General features: G+C 38.4%; 1 protein-coding gene across 8 annotated transcripts in view; it reads left to right on the top strand.

The window, feature by feature from the left end:
• The window catches only part of ZFHX4 (zinc finger homeobox 4), a 191,449-nt gene that overhangs the window by 11,216 nt on the left and 167,041 nt on the right, over nt 1–13,192 (top strand). The window contains exon 1 of one of the 8 annotated variants that reach the window (XM_081873893.1): nt 10,631–10,832. The exons of 6 other annotated variants lie outside the window; for them this stretch is intronic. The gene's annotated coding sequence lies outside the window, so the exon portion shown is untranslated. Of the gene's footprint in view, nt 1–10,630; nt 10,833–12,070; nt 12,184–13,192 lie in introns of those variants that run through there. One more of the 8 variants, XM_081873894.1, reaches the window with a different exon arrangement.

The raw sequence follows: 13,192 nt of genomic DNA, 5'->3' as shown, positions 1-13,192 counted from the left end.
TTCACTTTGCCTTCAACATCTTTTTGTAATACAGTATTGCGATGTAGGACTAGATTGTGGGCCTGTATGACTGAGGCTGAGGCCTGGGCATGGCTGGCTTTTATAACCAGGGAGCAGACTAAAGGGAAGTAGTTTTCCCTTTGGCCCACTCCCTAAACTGTGCCCCCACGTTCACTTGTGATTGACTGCAATCTCAGGCAAGCCCCAGCAGCCAGCACGGCCAGTGCAGGAGGACATGGTATCCTCCCTCAGCCATGATGAAGCCAAAATATTGTCCTACAGCGGCAGCCATGCTGGACTGCAAGTGCCACTTCCCTCCATCTGGCAGGTAAGTGGCTGTTACTTTTGGTGGATTCACCAATACTCCACACCTAGCTTGCGATCCTACTTGATTCTGGTCCTGTTTCTGTAAGAGAACACAAAAATGGTCTTCTTGAGTTTTTCCCATGCAGAGAGATAAAATGGTGAGGAAAAACTTCACTTAACTGAGTGCATAGTTGCTCTCAGTGGCACAGGAGTAGAGCCAAGAAAAAGCTGGCAGTCCTAGATCCCACTATTATCTGCTTTACAACTTCAAAGGCAGAGTCTTCTCTGTTGCATCCAATTTGAGGTCAAGATACAAAGGACTCAGAACAACAAAGAAAACCAAACTTTTCTAGAGTTGCTCTGTTGTTAAATCTAGGTGAAAGTGCAGAACAACTTTCACTGTTTGACCTTTTACGTCTGGGCTCTCTGCTACAGCCATGTCCATGAGACACAGTTAGGCCTCACGTTTAGTCTCATTTTTTACTCAATCAAATAGAATAGAATTGGTGGCCCTTCTTTCTCAATGCTACAGCACTCTGAAGAAGATGAAGCACATTCTTGGTGAAGTCCCTTTATTTTTAATCTTTGATCTGTCAACGGTATTTGTAGCACTGAAGTGAAACTCTGATCTACTATAGTTGAATCAGGATGTCTTTTTCATGCAGTTGGAACTTCAAGCTTCTCCTTGATAGGTTCTGTTCAGTTTCTGATTCATCACAGTGGTGTAAAGTTTATGAAACGTAGAAAATCATGGGCCAAAGTGATGAGGATGGTCAGTTTGTTGTATATGTGATGAAACCCTTGGGAAGTAAAGCTCTTAAGACTACATTCTGAAAGTATAATTTATGTTTCAGAGGCAGTTCAATATCATAGTTTAAGATGTAAAACTTAAAATACAAACATTAGTTTTATTACTACAGTGCTGAACCTTAATTCTTAAAATCAGTGGTGTTGTCAAATACCATAAAACAAGCTCAGAGCATTCTGTTCATTTCTTGTATGTTGCAATAGTTTGCCCTAGTCACCAATGCTGTAAATTAAAGACTATCTTCTGACGTGTTAGCATTCGTCCCGACTCTTCATTTTTGTTATTTAAAACATAGGGTTCTCAGGATGTTGTATTTGATTTTAAAAGCAGTTGACAGTAGTACATTAAAAGGATTTACAATATTCATTCTTCGATATTTCAAGAATTATGAGAAATGTTAGCATAGTTTGTGATTGAAATTTTAAGTGGTATAATAGTTTGTTAATTACATGGGCTGCAATTCATAGTATTTATTTATTTTACTAGCAGTAGTTGATTTTCCTATATAAGATCTGCTTTATTTATGCAGTTTTGACATGTGAAATGGGACAGTCCTGCTTCTAGGAAGGTGGCACAAAAGTTATTCAAGAGGTGAAGACTTGAGGAAAAATAGGGTGAATCACTTCTTGTCTGAAATGAAGCAGGGTGCAGATTAGGAACTATTAAGAATTGCCAGGAGTTGCTGGTCCTAGAAGCCTGTTTAAGTGCTCACTGTCAACAGGAAAATCACGGGCGGCACTTAAAGTGGCTCACCTCTGATTTATTCATAAACCACACATGAGCACTTGGCTTTGTTCTTGCTCTAGTAAGGGGAACTGATTCCAATAAGAACAGGGATAAAGAGCTTCTTGCATGGTCCAGAAGTGAATAGCACTTTACCTCAAAGCATGACCTCCATTCCCAAGATCTGTTGTGTTACAGTTGACTCTGTCTCTATGTTTATTCTCAGTTGAATTGCTAGGAGAAGTTACAACAAATACTTTGCAAAGCTTCTAGATTCAATGAGAACTCTGTAACTGGGACTTTGGTTCTTCTGCCTTGATGGAAAAATTGCTCTGCTTATTCTGGACCTAGTAATTTTCTTTCATAACGTTTTAGCTTTGGTGCTGCAATTGCTAATTTAAAGGGATGAACTGATTTTACCAAAGCTGAAATGAGAAAGTTTACTTATAGAAAATGCAAGTGAAGTTACATTACAAAAAGATAGCTAGTGTCATCCTAAGAGTCAGAAAATTGGTTCCCTAATTTACTAGGCATGTTTGATTGATTCACTTTATTTATGTGTCTCTAAAAATGGGGGAAGGGACATTTAGAAGACTTTTAACTGGCATGTTTGCACTAGGGCAGAGGTTGAGTACAGTTACTTAAGTCCCTTGAGAAACATTTAGTTAATAGTAGTCATGTTCTGATCCTGTCCATATCTACCCTTTTCTTATTTAGTTAAGCTTATTTGTGTTTACTTAGGTTTAGATACGTTAAAACTGACTTGCATTTTCACAACAAATTTAACAAAAGAAGAATCATAGTGGAAGATAGTGATGAGAGTTAATGATATGTCTTTAGATAAAGCAGTACTTGTGTGCAATCTGATCACTGCTATCAGCTCATTTGTCATGGCTGAAGTGAAAATGTCAGGACCAATGAGCGTATGAGTGCTGAAGGGGGCGAAAGGGCTTTTGGAGACACTTTTGTGCTGGGAGTGGGCTATAGCTTAAATGCAGCTCTAGGGAAATACTTGGATTAGCAAACTCTGTGCACAAATCCCTAGCATAACAGAATTAGTTGGGAAAATGAAGTTTGTTGTTGAGGAGTGGGGGGAGAAGGGATAATTTCTGTCACACAGCCCTTGGCTGCAGCCCCATAACTGTAAAATAGTGAGGCATTGTGTTAACAAAATTTAGTGATGCAAATTTACACGTTCCAGTAAAATGACTGATATCCAACATCACAGCCTGGTCTTATTGCAGTTTAGCAATTGTTTAGTTTAGTTTAGCTCTATGCCATCATGTTAAAATGCAGAATATCTTTTACATTCTGAGAAACTGCATCTTAGTGACTTTTCAGCTTTCAGTTGAGAGTTAATTCTATTAGGACATCTGTGGGAGGCAGTGTAACAAAAGAACCATCAGAGTTGAATGACATTTATCATTCTTACTTCCTATGGATGTTTTTCTCTCTCTGAATTTTTAATTCACAGTATCTAAACATTTCCATGGAGTAGCTCCCTTTCTTTATATTGCAAACCAACTTTCATCTGGCTCCAATGGAGCCCAGACTCTTTTTCCAGTGCTTTTGAGAGACTGGCCTCCTTAAGGCTGACTTGTGTGTTACAAAGAAGCAGGAGGGGCAACCCACTCTACTTCCTATGTCATAACAGAAGCAGGGAAAGAAGAAGCTCAAGTCACGTACACTACCTTTTTGACGATTTATTTCTTAAGTGTGAAGCAGCTCTCAGTATCTATCCATTCTCTCGCAGAGCCTAGGGCTTGCCGATCAGAAGGTCAGCGGTTCGAATCCCCGCGACGGAGTGAGCTCCCGTTGCTCAGTCCCTGCTCCTGCCAACCTAGCAGTTCAAAAAACGTGCGGGAGGCACGTTCGCAACCTGCACCATTCGCAACCCGCAGCACCGCGTGAGTCGCGATTTGGCGCTTCTGCGCATGTGCAAAGTGTGGCATGCATGAGTACCGAAACCCAGAAGTAACCCGTTCCGGTACCTCCGGGTTCAGTGCAGTGTGCAACCCGAAATCGCGTAACCTGAAGCATCTGTAACCTGAGGTACCACTGGCAGGAAGGTAAACGGCGTTTCTGTGTGCTGCTCTGGTTCGCCAGAAGCAGCTTAGTCATGCTGGCCACATGACCCGGCTCCCTTGGCCAGTAAAGCGAGATGAGCGCTGCAACCCCAGAGTTGTCCGCGACTGGACCTTTACCTTTAATTAATGTCAATTGTGTGCCGCCTTTTTCAGGGCCCCAATGCTAATTCCTAGGCTTGCCATTTGAAATGTGACAGGTAAAGAGGCAGTTCAGATGGTGATTATTTCGTAGCGGAAACACATAAGCAATGTCATGGAGTTATGCACCTTTGCTTCATATTCAGAACTGCACAGCGTCAGGAGCATGCAGTTGTGGTAGCTCTTAAGTGTGATTTATTCTTCAGCAGTGACTAATTATCCAAAGTTTTAGAATTTCAGTAGTTGAAAGCATAGGAGCCTTCATGGAAAAGAATGCGACAACCTTGTTGCAGAGATCAAATGATAAAGCATCTACAGGAGTTTTTCATGTAGATTGTTTCTCAAACATTTGTGACCGTTGAGCAGTTCTGCTGTGTATATTCTTTGGGCTGAGTTGAAATAACGTTTGTTAGGCTAGCCAGCAGTAGATAGCTTCATCTGGTAGGCCCTCATTCTTATTACTAAATGGTTTTCTGATGGTTACTTTTCCACTCCTCTGGACTGAAGATAGATTCAAGAATGGTCAGAGCTGAATGTCTGGAACTTGATGGGGAATATTTAGCCACCTTTGGCTATCCATCTTTGTCTCACAATATTGTTCATAACAATAAGAAGGGGAAGCGGAGACTTTGAAGTTGCCCATCAAAAGTGAGCTCCAGAACAGCAGACTGAGCAGGCACACAGATCACCCAGTCAGAATCTATTCCACTATGATGAGATATTTTGTATTTAAATTTAAACAGTAATTATTTCCAAATGTGTGTCTATCTACACTCACACAAACACACACAAGCTTATGCAAATTTTATGCAAACCTCTATCCTCATTTTTTGTTTAGACCAACATAATGACCAAAGAAATAGTGCATTTATTTATTTACTAACACAATTTGTATTGCTCTCCTTCAACACAGATATGTTCTCAAGATGGTCAACAGTGTAGGAAGGGGGGGAGGATAATCTAAGATACGATAGGATAGTAATAAAGCATTCAAACATCAAATCAAAACAATGAGCTAAAACAACAAAACTGAAAAAGATGGCAAACTGAAATAAATGATAAAACTGCATTAAAAAATGCTTAAGGAAGTTAAAGACTTGTTAGAAGTCTAGAAAACAGAAACGTTTTCCATGGTGACTAAAAGACAGTAGTGAGGTCTGTAAGCAGGACTTCTTCAGGAGAGGAACCATCACGAAAAGGGTCCCTCTGCAGTTGCCACCTGCTGCATGTCAGACAGCAGTGAAACCCAGAAAAAGAACTCTGGTGAAAGATCGCAGTGGACAGCAACCCAGCTCAGTGTTCTGAACTAGCTGCAGTTTCCAACTGTCTTCAAATGCTGCCCTTTGCAGTAATCCATCTGTGAAGTTTCCAGGTCATGAACAACTGTGGTTAGACTATCTCTGACTAGGAGGGATCACAGTTGGCTTATCAGCCTCAAATGATAGAAGATCCTTTATGTCACTGAGGCTACTTGAACCACACAATTCACACTTGGCTGCCTGGGTAGACACACTGCTGATCACCTCCACTGCTGATCACCTCCATCTTCTCAGGACTAAGTGTCCATTTATTGACCCTTGCCCACTCTATTTTTGTGTCTAAATATCAGACTGGCACTTCTGCCTCACCTGACTCAGCTTGCCAAGAAATAACTTGGGTCATCAGCATATTGATGACATCCAGCTCTATAATACTCATTCAACACCTTCCTATAAACGTTGAACAACATAAGGGGCAGATGAATCCTTAGACATCCCATAATATTAAAGTTATGGGGTAGACATCCCACAATGCCCGCTTCTGTAATCCATCCTCCAGGTAGGAAAACAGCAACTGAAAAACAATGTATTCAATTCCCAATCCAGAGCACCTATCCAGAAGAATACAATGATCACTGGTGTCAAAAAATGCCAATAGATCCAGAATAATCAACTGAGTTGCATTTCCTTTGGCTTTCTCAGTGCAGGTCACCCATCAGGGCAGCCAAGGCAGCTTCAGCTCCAAATGCAGGCAACAATCCAGACTGAAATGAATTCAGAAAATCATTTCCACCCAATAGTGCTTGGAATTGCTGGCAACCACTCAATCTAACACCTCATTCGAGAAAGGGACTAGCTTTGGCAACTGAGCCTAAATGTGGATTGTGTCCTACCTTGTTTATAGTTGGAATAACAATAATTAGGGGTGAAAAGCAGAGAGGGTTTTTTGGGGGGGGGGGTTAAGCAAAGCGGTTTGAAAGAAAAAACAGGTTTGAGAGCAAGTAGGATTAAGAGCAAGTAGGATTCTGACTGCATGCATTTGTGAGCAAACGGCTTGCAACAGCACCTTGGGAGCTGGCTTAGTTGGAACCAGAAGTGCGATCAGAGTTTCACTTGTACAATGAAACTTTTTTCCATCCTCCTCAATGCAGTTCCCTACTGCCCTGGAAAATTTACTTTTGAGGGTGAGGAGACTCTTGTGAATAGTGTGTGATATGGTTTGACCAGCTGCAGTGGAATGAAGGAATCAGTAAAATTGGGGGGGAGGCACCTTGCATGAGTAGAAAAGTATTTCTGTTCATGCAATATGCCGTTGATTCCAACCAGATGTAATATCTATGTTCTGGCGTAGGTTTCTTTGGTTGTGCAGCTAGATGCTGCGTTTTCAAGAGTGTTCCATCTGTGACAGTGAGCTTTAACAGCTAGAACTGGACATGCCAAGTTACCTTGCCTCTTGTGTAGGAGTTTTGAATAAAATTGCCACAATGGTCATTAAACCTTAAGCACTTGCCTGCCTTCTTATGTGCCATTTTGAACTCTATCAGCAGAGTAATTTATTTTGTCTAACCAGAACTTATCTTTGTAACGAGTAGTCTCTACATTTCTTCTATTTCATGTTATTTTCAGATACCATACTTGTGTACTTTTTGGGTGTGTATATTCAGTTCTATTGATTTACAGTGTGAAAAATCTGATACCTGTTTCCTGCTCTTTTGGTATGCATAGTCAAAGGGGACTGATTAGATTCTCTTTCCCCACCAGACACTGGGATGTTTTAAATGTATAATTATTGTTGCATGTCATTTGATAGTTGTACTAATTGCTGCCAACCATTGTCTGTTTGCACTTAATGCTGAAACCTGATCAACATCCTGCTTTGGTTGATGTTTGGTGGTAAACTTTAATTAACTCTTATTGCATTGAAGAAGAGCTCAGCCTCAGTGCTAACTAATCATTTACCTTCATTATGCCCTGACAGCTCCACTTGTTCCTAGTCTTAATAGATACACTAGTCAGTAAATAAACCTCCAAGTCTTTATGCCTTGAAGTTGTTGCACATTGATATTTTGTTGCTTAAAGTATAAAGATGATGGGCTAAAGAACTATTTTAGTTAGTTTTGTAACTGGTAGTAGCAGATATCACTCGAAAATGGTCTTTTTTTATACCGGGGCATTTTTATTTTCATTGGAATGGTAACTGTAGATTTAAGATAGCATTGCTGCTTAAATGCGGTTCTTATATGCATGTATCTTTTGAATCAATACAATTAAATCTGTCTCCTGTTGGAATTCTTGTAATTATTTTTACAGAAATACTTTTCATGTAATGATATTGAAGTTAAGTAATCAAGTTACTGACAGATCATGTAAAATTCAACTCAAAATTGCTGGCTCCTTGATTTTAATTTGTCTGACATCAAGTTTGTTTGAAAAGGGATAATATGTAGTTAAAGCAAGGAGCTCATAATTACGGCTGACGTTTGTTTGTTTATAATGAAAACTAATTAAAGTTCATACATTTTAAAACACAAAAGTTAATTACTGAATTGTTCACTTCACTTATGCAGAGCAGTCAAATTAACTTGTGCTGGGAAAAAAAATGACAAGAGGCTTTGCATAATAAAAACAAATGTCCCAGCTGATCTTTCACTATCCAAACAAAATTTGCCACTAGATTATTCTAGAACAATAGGTGGCTTATGAATGGCTAAGCTTTGTTTAAAACCTTATTCTAGTGACAGGCTAGATGTCTAATATGAAATCATATTGAATGCTACAGTCCAGTGCACAGTGGCATATGTTAAGTTCTACTGAAACCTGTGTCATTGAACACAACTCCCATTCATTCCTAGGGACTCTACAGGAACAGTTCCTTGTGGACTTGCTCCTTAAGTATGGCAATGCTCCAGTCATAAGTAGTATCATTACTTTCATTTTGTACAACCTTGTGTATTGTACTTAAAAGCCTCTTCTATATTCTGCTGCATTATGATCTTTACTAGCATTGCAGTATTGCTAATTACACAAGAATTGCAGTGCTTACTTAAATATCTGATTATTATTTTTTGGAAGAAAACTACTACAGTATTGTTATATAGCACTAAATGCTTTAAAAAGTATTTTCTTCCTCTTCTGTGTATTATTAGTCTTAGTAAATTTAACCTGTGTGCCTAATCAAATCTGCAAGAATGGTTTTGAATAAAAGAGATTATGATATTTATAAAGCATATTTGGATGGTAATAGACAATTATGTCAAAATATTTATTGTCTCATATTTACATAGTAAATACAGATATGAAGGTGTTGCTGTTTCAGCTTTTGATATTAATTATTTGTTCATTCTGACCCTAAACATATGTATTCAGATACATGCCTCACTCAACCAAATGGAACCTATGTCTTAGCATGTATGTTTAGCACAGAAGATTGCTAATTTAAGTGACATGTGAAACCAATATATTTTCTCTTTTAAAGTTTACAATTGTTAACATCCTTTAAGGGGTCAACCCTAAGCATGCTTACTTGATGGCAAATTCTGTTTATGTCAGTGGTACTTACTTCTCAGTAAGTGGTGTGTACTTCTGAGTAAATATGATTAGGATTGGGCAGCACAGTATATGATGTATACTAATATTGGATGCAATGAAATAGATTAAATTGTGACGGTTTTACAAATGGAGGCCATTGATATTTGAATAAACATAGTAAATGTGACCAATAAATTCCAAAATAATAAATGTAGCGGATTTTAAAGGAAATAAATAAGACCTAATTGATCCTGTGGTGCTTAAGCTTTTGTGTTGGGCAGGATTATTAACTTGAACTTTCAAATCTAATACAGATTTTGGAGTGAAAAGAGAAACATGGAGCTCTTTTCAGAACATGCTTGTAAAAATGACTGTAATTTACATAACCTTTCATGGAGTATGTTGTGTGCAATACAATAAAGGGCTTGATTGATTTGTAGATTAATATTTATTTAGTAAAGGAAAATCAAAGGGATTAAGCAGTCATCATTGTAACCCTAATCCTACTTTGCATAGATAAGACAAAGGAAAGTGATTACTGCTTAAAGCTCACTAGGTCACTGCCATTCAGGTGCACTTTTGTCTAAAAGAAAGAAATGAGGAAAAAGTTGCTTTGCTCTATGAAGTGTTTTCAAAACTCCAGACTTTTAGCTGTAGGTTAAGTATTTAGACTTCATTTGTAATGCCAGAGCTTCAGCTAAACAAGGAACGTGAGAAAGAGATATTGTCAATTATCATGATTCACTTTCTGGACTGACGTCACTGTGAAATATTAATGACCAAGCCACATGATTTGAACTCTGAATCTGCAGGTTAAATGTTTTCAAGGATAATATAAGAAATAAGGCCTTTGTTATAAAATGATTCTCAGGAGAAATCAGGCATACTCTGCAGTAGTTTGATTAGTGGAGAGCTGCTGCTCTTGCCCCAAAGGGAGAGCAATTGCTGTGGTTTAATGGAAACCGTTGGAGAAAATACAGGAGACTAAAGCAATGGTATTTCAGTCTTATAATTAAATTAAAAATTCCAAAGCCTGTTATCTTGCTATCGTGTATGCTCTCCCACTGATTATTCAGGATATAAAACAAAGAAACTATCCTGAGAGGGAGGAAGAGCTCATCAGTCACATGAGTTTGCATTAGAATATTAGTATTAAAAATCCAAAAGATAGCCTTTAAGAATGATAAAGGAGAATGCGTTGAAACAATATAGCGATTGAACAGCCAGTCTGGGATTCAGTTTGCAAACTTTTCTTTTTAAAGTGCTATTTTAAGTGCACGGTATATTTGGTTACATCCCTTTATTCAAACTTAATTACCTTCTCCCCTTTGTCGTGACATGGGTGGAAAGTTTTTGCCGTGTCAGGAGAGGTCGTCACACATTCTTTTGCAGTTCTCTTCATTAATTCCTTCTTGCAGAAGCATTTTCTTTCGTGCTGGGAAGGTAGAAGGGTGTAATAGAAGAGCCCTGAAACATCAGCAGGAAGCTCTAAGCTGGTTAATGCAGTATAATTGTCTGGACATAGACTGGTCTTTGTTTGTGTCGTTCACTTTGAATCAGCTGTAATTAACTCCAGAGTGTTTCCAGATTGCCAGCAAAGAAAAATTACAGCTTTTCTGTTTTAAATTGGAAAGCTCACAAAGACATTAACTATGCATATTGCTTTTACTTTGATATAATTCTGTTTTGTGAAAGGGTGAGGGGAGCATATATGGCACCCTTCCCCCAACCCTGGACCCTCAAATCATACTGTTGTAAAGCTGTTTGATTTAGGGTCTGTTAGAGTGTAATGGCTACTTAGTACTTTTGGTCTGAAAAATGTTTTCCTTGTATCATACAACTGCCACAGTATGTTGCAGTTGCTTCAATGGCTACTTTGGTTCTTCAGGGTTTTCGTTCATGTGCTGGAAGCATGTTTTAGATGGATGTACAGAAAGCTTCCCACATGCAGCTAGGCTAGAATTCCATTATAGAAGCAGCATGGTAAGTTTTCTCTCTACTGTATTTTGTACTATCTAAAACAATATTCAGTTCGACACTTAACATTTCTCTCAGAATGCACATTCATTACTTTTGTGCAGGTAGTTTTACCTGTCTTTGGATATTCTAAATACCCAAACTGTGAGAAAATGGACTGTTTTTAAATCTGTTTGACTTGTGGTCAGCCAAATGCCTGCCACACCCTGTTTAAAAGGTACTCTGTACAGTACTTTATAATTATGGATTCCTGTATGGTCTAAAATGAGTGAGCTGAGTGAGCAAGCCTCTAGCTAATGCATCTAATAATACAGCGCTGTATACAAAAGATCTGTCAGCAACTGATGCAAAAAAAAGTCTAACCAAAATCCCCCCCTTTCTTCTGAATTTAACAATAAGGAATTTAAGCCTCAATGTGGCTTTAGCAACCAAAGAAAAGAAGCTCTTGGTGTCTGCATAATACCACTTTGATGGATTTTTTCATCAGCTCTCCGTACGTGGTAACAAATAAACAAGTATAATTATACTTGTGAAGGCCTATTCATTGCTTTGTCAGGATTAGATATATGTGCAGTTTTCACACTGAGCCTCTCTTTTGTCTTTGCCTAACTCACTATGACATATTGATAGAGGATCTGGGATGGGGAAAAGGCCACAGCAGAGACAGTGATGACCTTTTGGAAACTTGATATAATTCAAGGATTTTTATTTATTTTCTATATATATGTGTGCATGTGTGTGTGTGTGCGTGAGTGTGTGTGTGTGTGATTTGCAACTTGTTCCCAAATTCTGATATAAGTGAGCAACTTTTAACCCATTTTTAGCAGAGTAAATAAATAATCAAAGTGTTCTAAGATGTCTAAAGAGCAGATGGGAATAAAAACAATAGGCTAAGAAGTCTCTTGGTCTTCTTTCCCAGCACTTTGCACTGTGGCTAACCTAGCATTCCTTTCCCATTATTCTATCCTCTTGATCAGATCACGTTCTTTTTAATCATTTCACAAACACTGTCTCACTGGACCGTAGAAGAGGGCTGGGACAATATCAATTAAAAAAACAGAGGTAAACTGGCGTTTCTGATTCTTAGCTCTAATGGGAACTCTGCATTCTAAATGCAGAGGAATTCTCCTATTGTTCAGAAAAGCACCCCCTTTTCATTAGCAAAGCTGGCTGTAGGTGGGTTTTATAATTTGGCTGAGCAGAGTTTAGAGAAGAGTTTTTCCAGGAGGAATACAGAGGTTAGTAACGCAGGTTTTTGGTGTATTGTCCGTCTGTTCTGAAGAAAAGGAGTTATACGATCCAAGTCATTGGCCTTGTGAATTGCTGACAGAATTTAACATACTAAGCAGGTTAGCAGGTGCGTATTTATGAACTCATATGATAACAACTTTTAAAAATGCTTTCTTTTTGTGTTTTTTTCGTGATGTTTGCATTGCAGAGGAAAACTGAGTTCATTTATTAGTGCTTAAGGACAGATGTGAAACAAAGAGCTTAAGCTTTAATTTATAAAATGGGCTGAAATCTTTTATGTTGTAGTGGGGAGGGAGAAAAATACTATTTTAGGTTAGTGTGCATAGTCTAGAGCACAAAATAGAGGGGGGCCCTGCCCACTTTGATGCTGAAGATGTTATACTAATAAAGTTCGTATATCTTCAGGCACCTGATGCATACAGCAACTCTAACATTTTATTGTTCATTAATGTACACACTGCACAACTTCCTCTGATATAACATTGATGATAAGCAACTAAGAACTAAAAGATTTATATTACAGTTGTTGTGTATTGTGGTCATTGTTTCTGACAGTTGACGTGCAACTGTTAAGATTACCTGGACGGACTTACTTGTTGTTTTGTACTATTTACTCTATGTTTAGTGGGGGATTGGTGGATATAATCCCCACCCCTCAAATCAGTTCCTGTAAAATCATCAAAAGGCGAAATGTAGCTGAAAGACTTTCTGAGATGGTGATTAGATAACCGACAGCCCAGATTTGTATTTGCCTAGAATTATTCCATGTATATCAAACACCAGCCCAGTTTAGGTATAACATGCATACTTGTGTGCATGGCACATTCTTGGAATACTTTTAAACTGCTGTTTACTATAGATCCTGGCTCCAAATGTCCTGATGTAAATCTGCAGGCATAAGAACTGTGGAACTTTTTCTTTTACTATTCTTATAAACATAATGGCATTCCTTAACATTTAGTTTTGGAAATTTCTCAGTCTGCATCCTAGCTCATACTTGCAAGCAGGGGAAGATGGAATAGTTACTTTAACATTGATATAAGATTTCTTTTTCTAGACCGCTTTAGGTAGACTTTATGAATACATTGTCTACTTGGATGCATGTACTGGTTGTA

The sequence above is a fragment of the Podarcis erhardii genome (assembly GCF_964252035.2).
Source record: "Podarcis erhardii genome assembly, chromosome: 8".
Taxonomy (NCBI): domain Eukaryota; kingdom Metazoa; phylum Chordata; class Lepidosauria; order Squamata; family Lacertidae; genus Podarcis; species Podarcis erhardii.
Note: the sequence above shows the minus strand (reverse complement) of the source record. Positions and strands in the feature narration are given on the sequence as shown.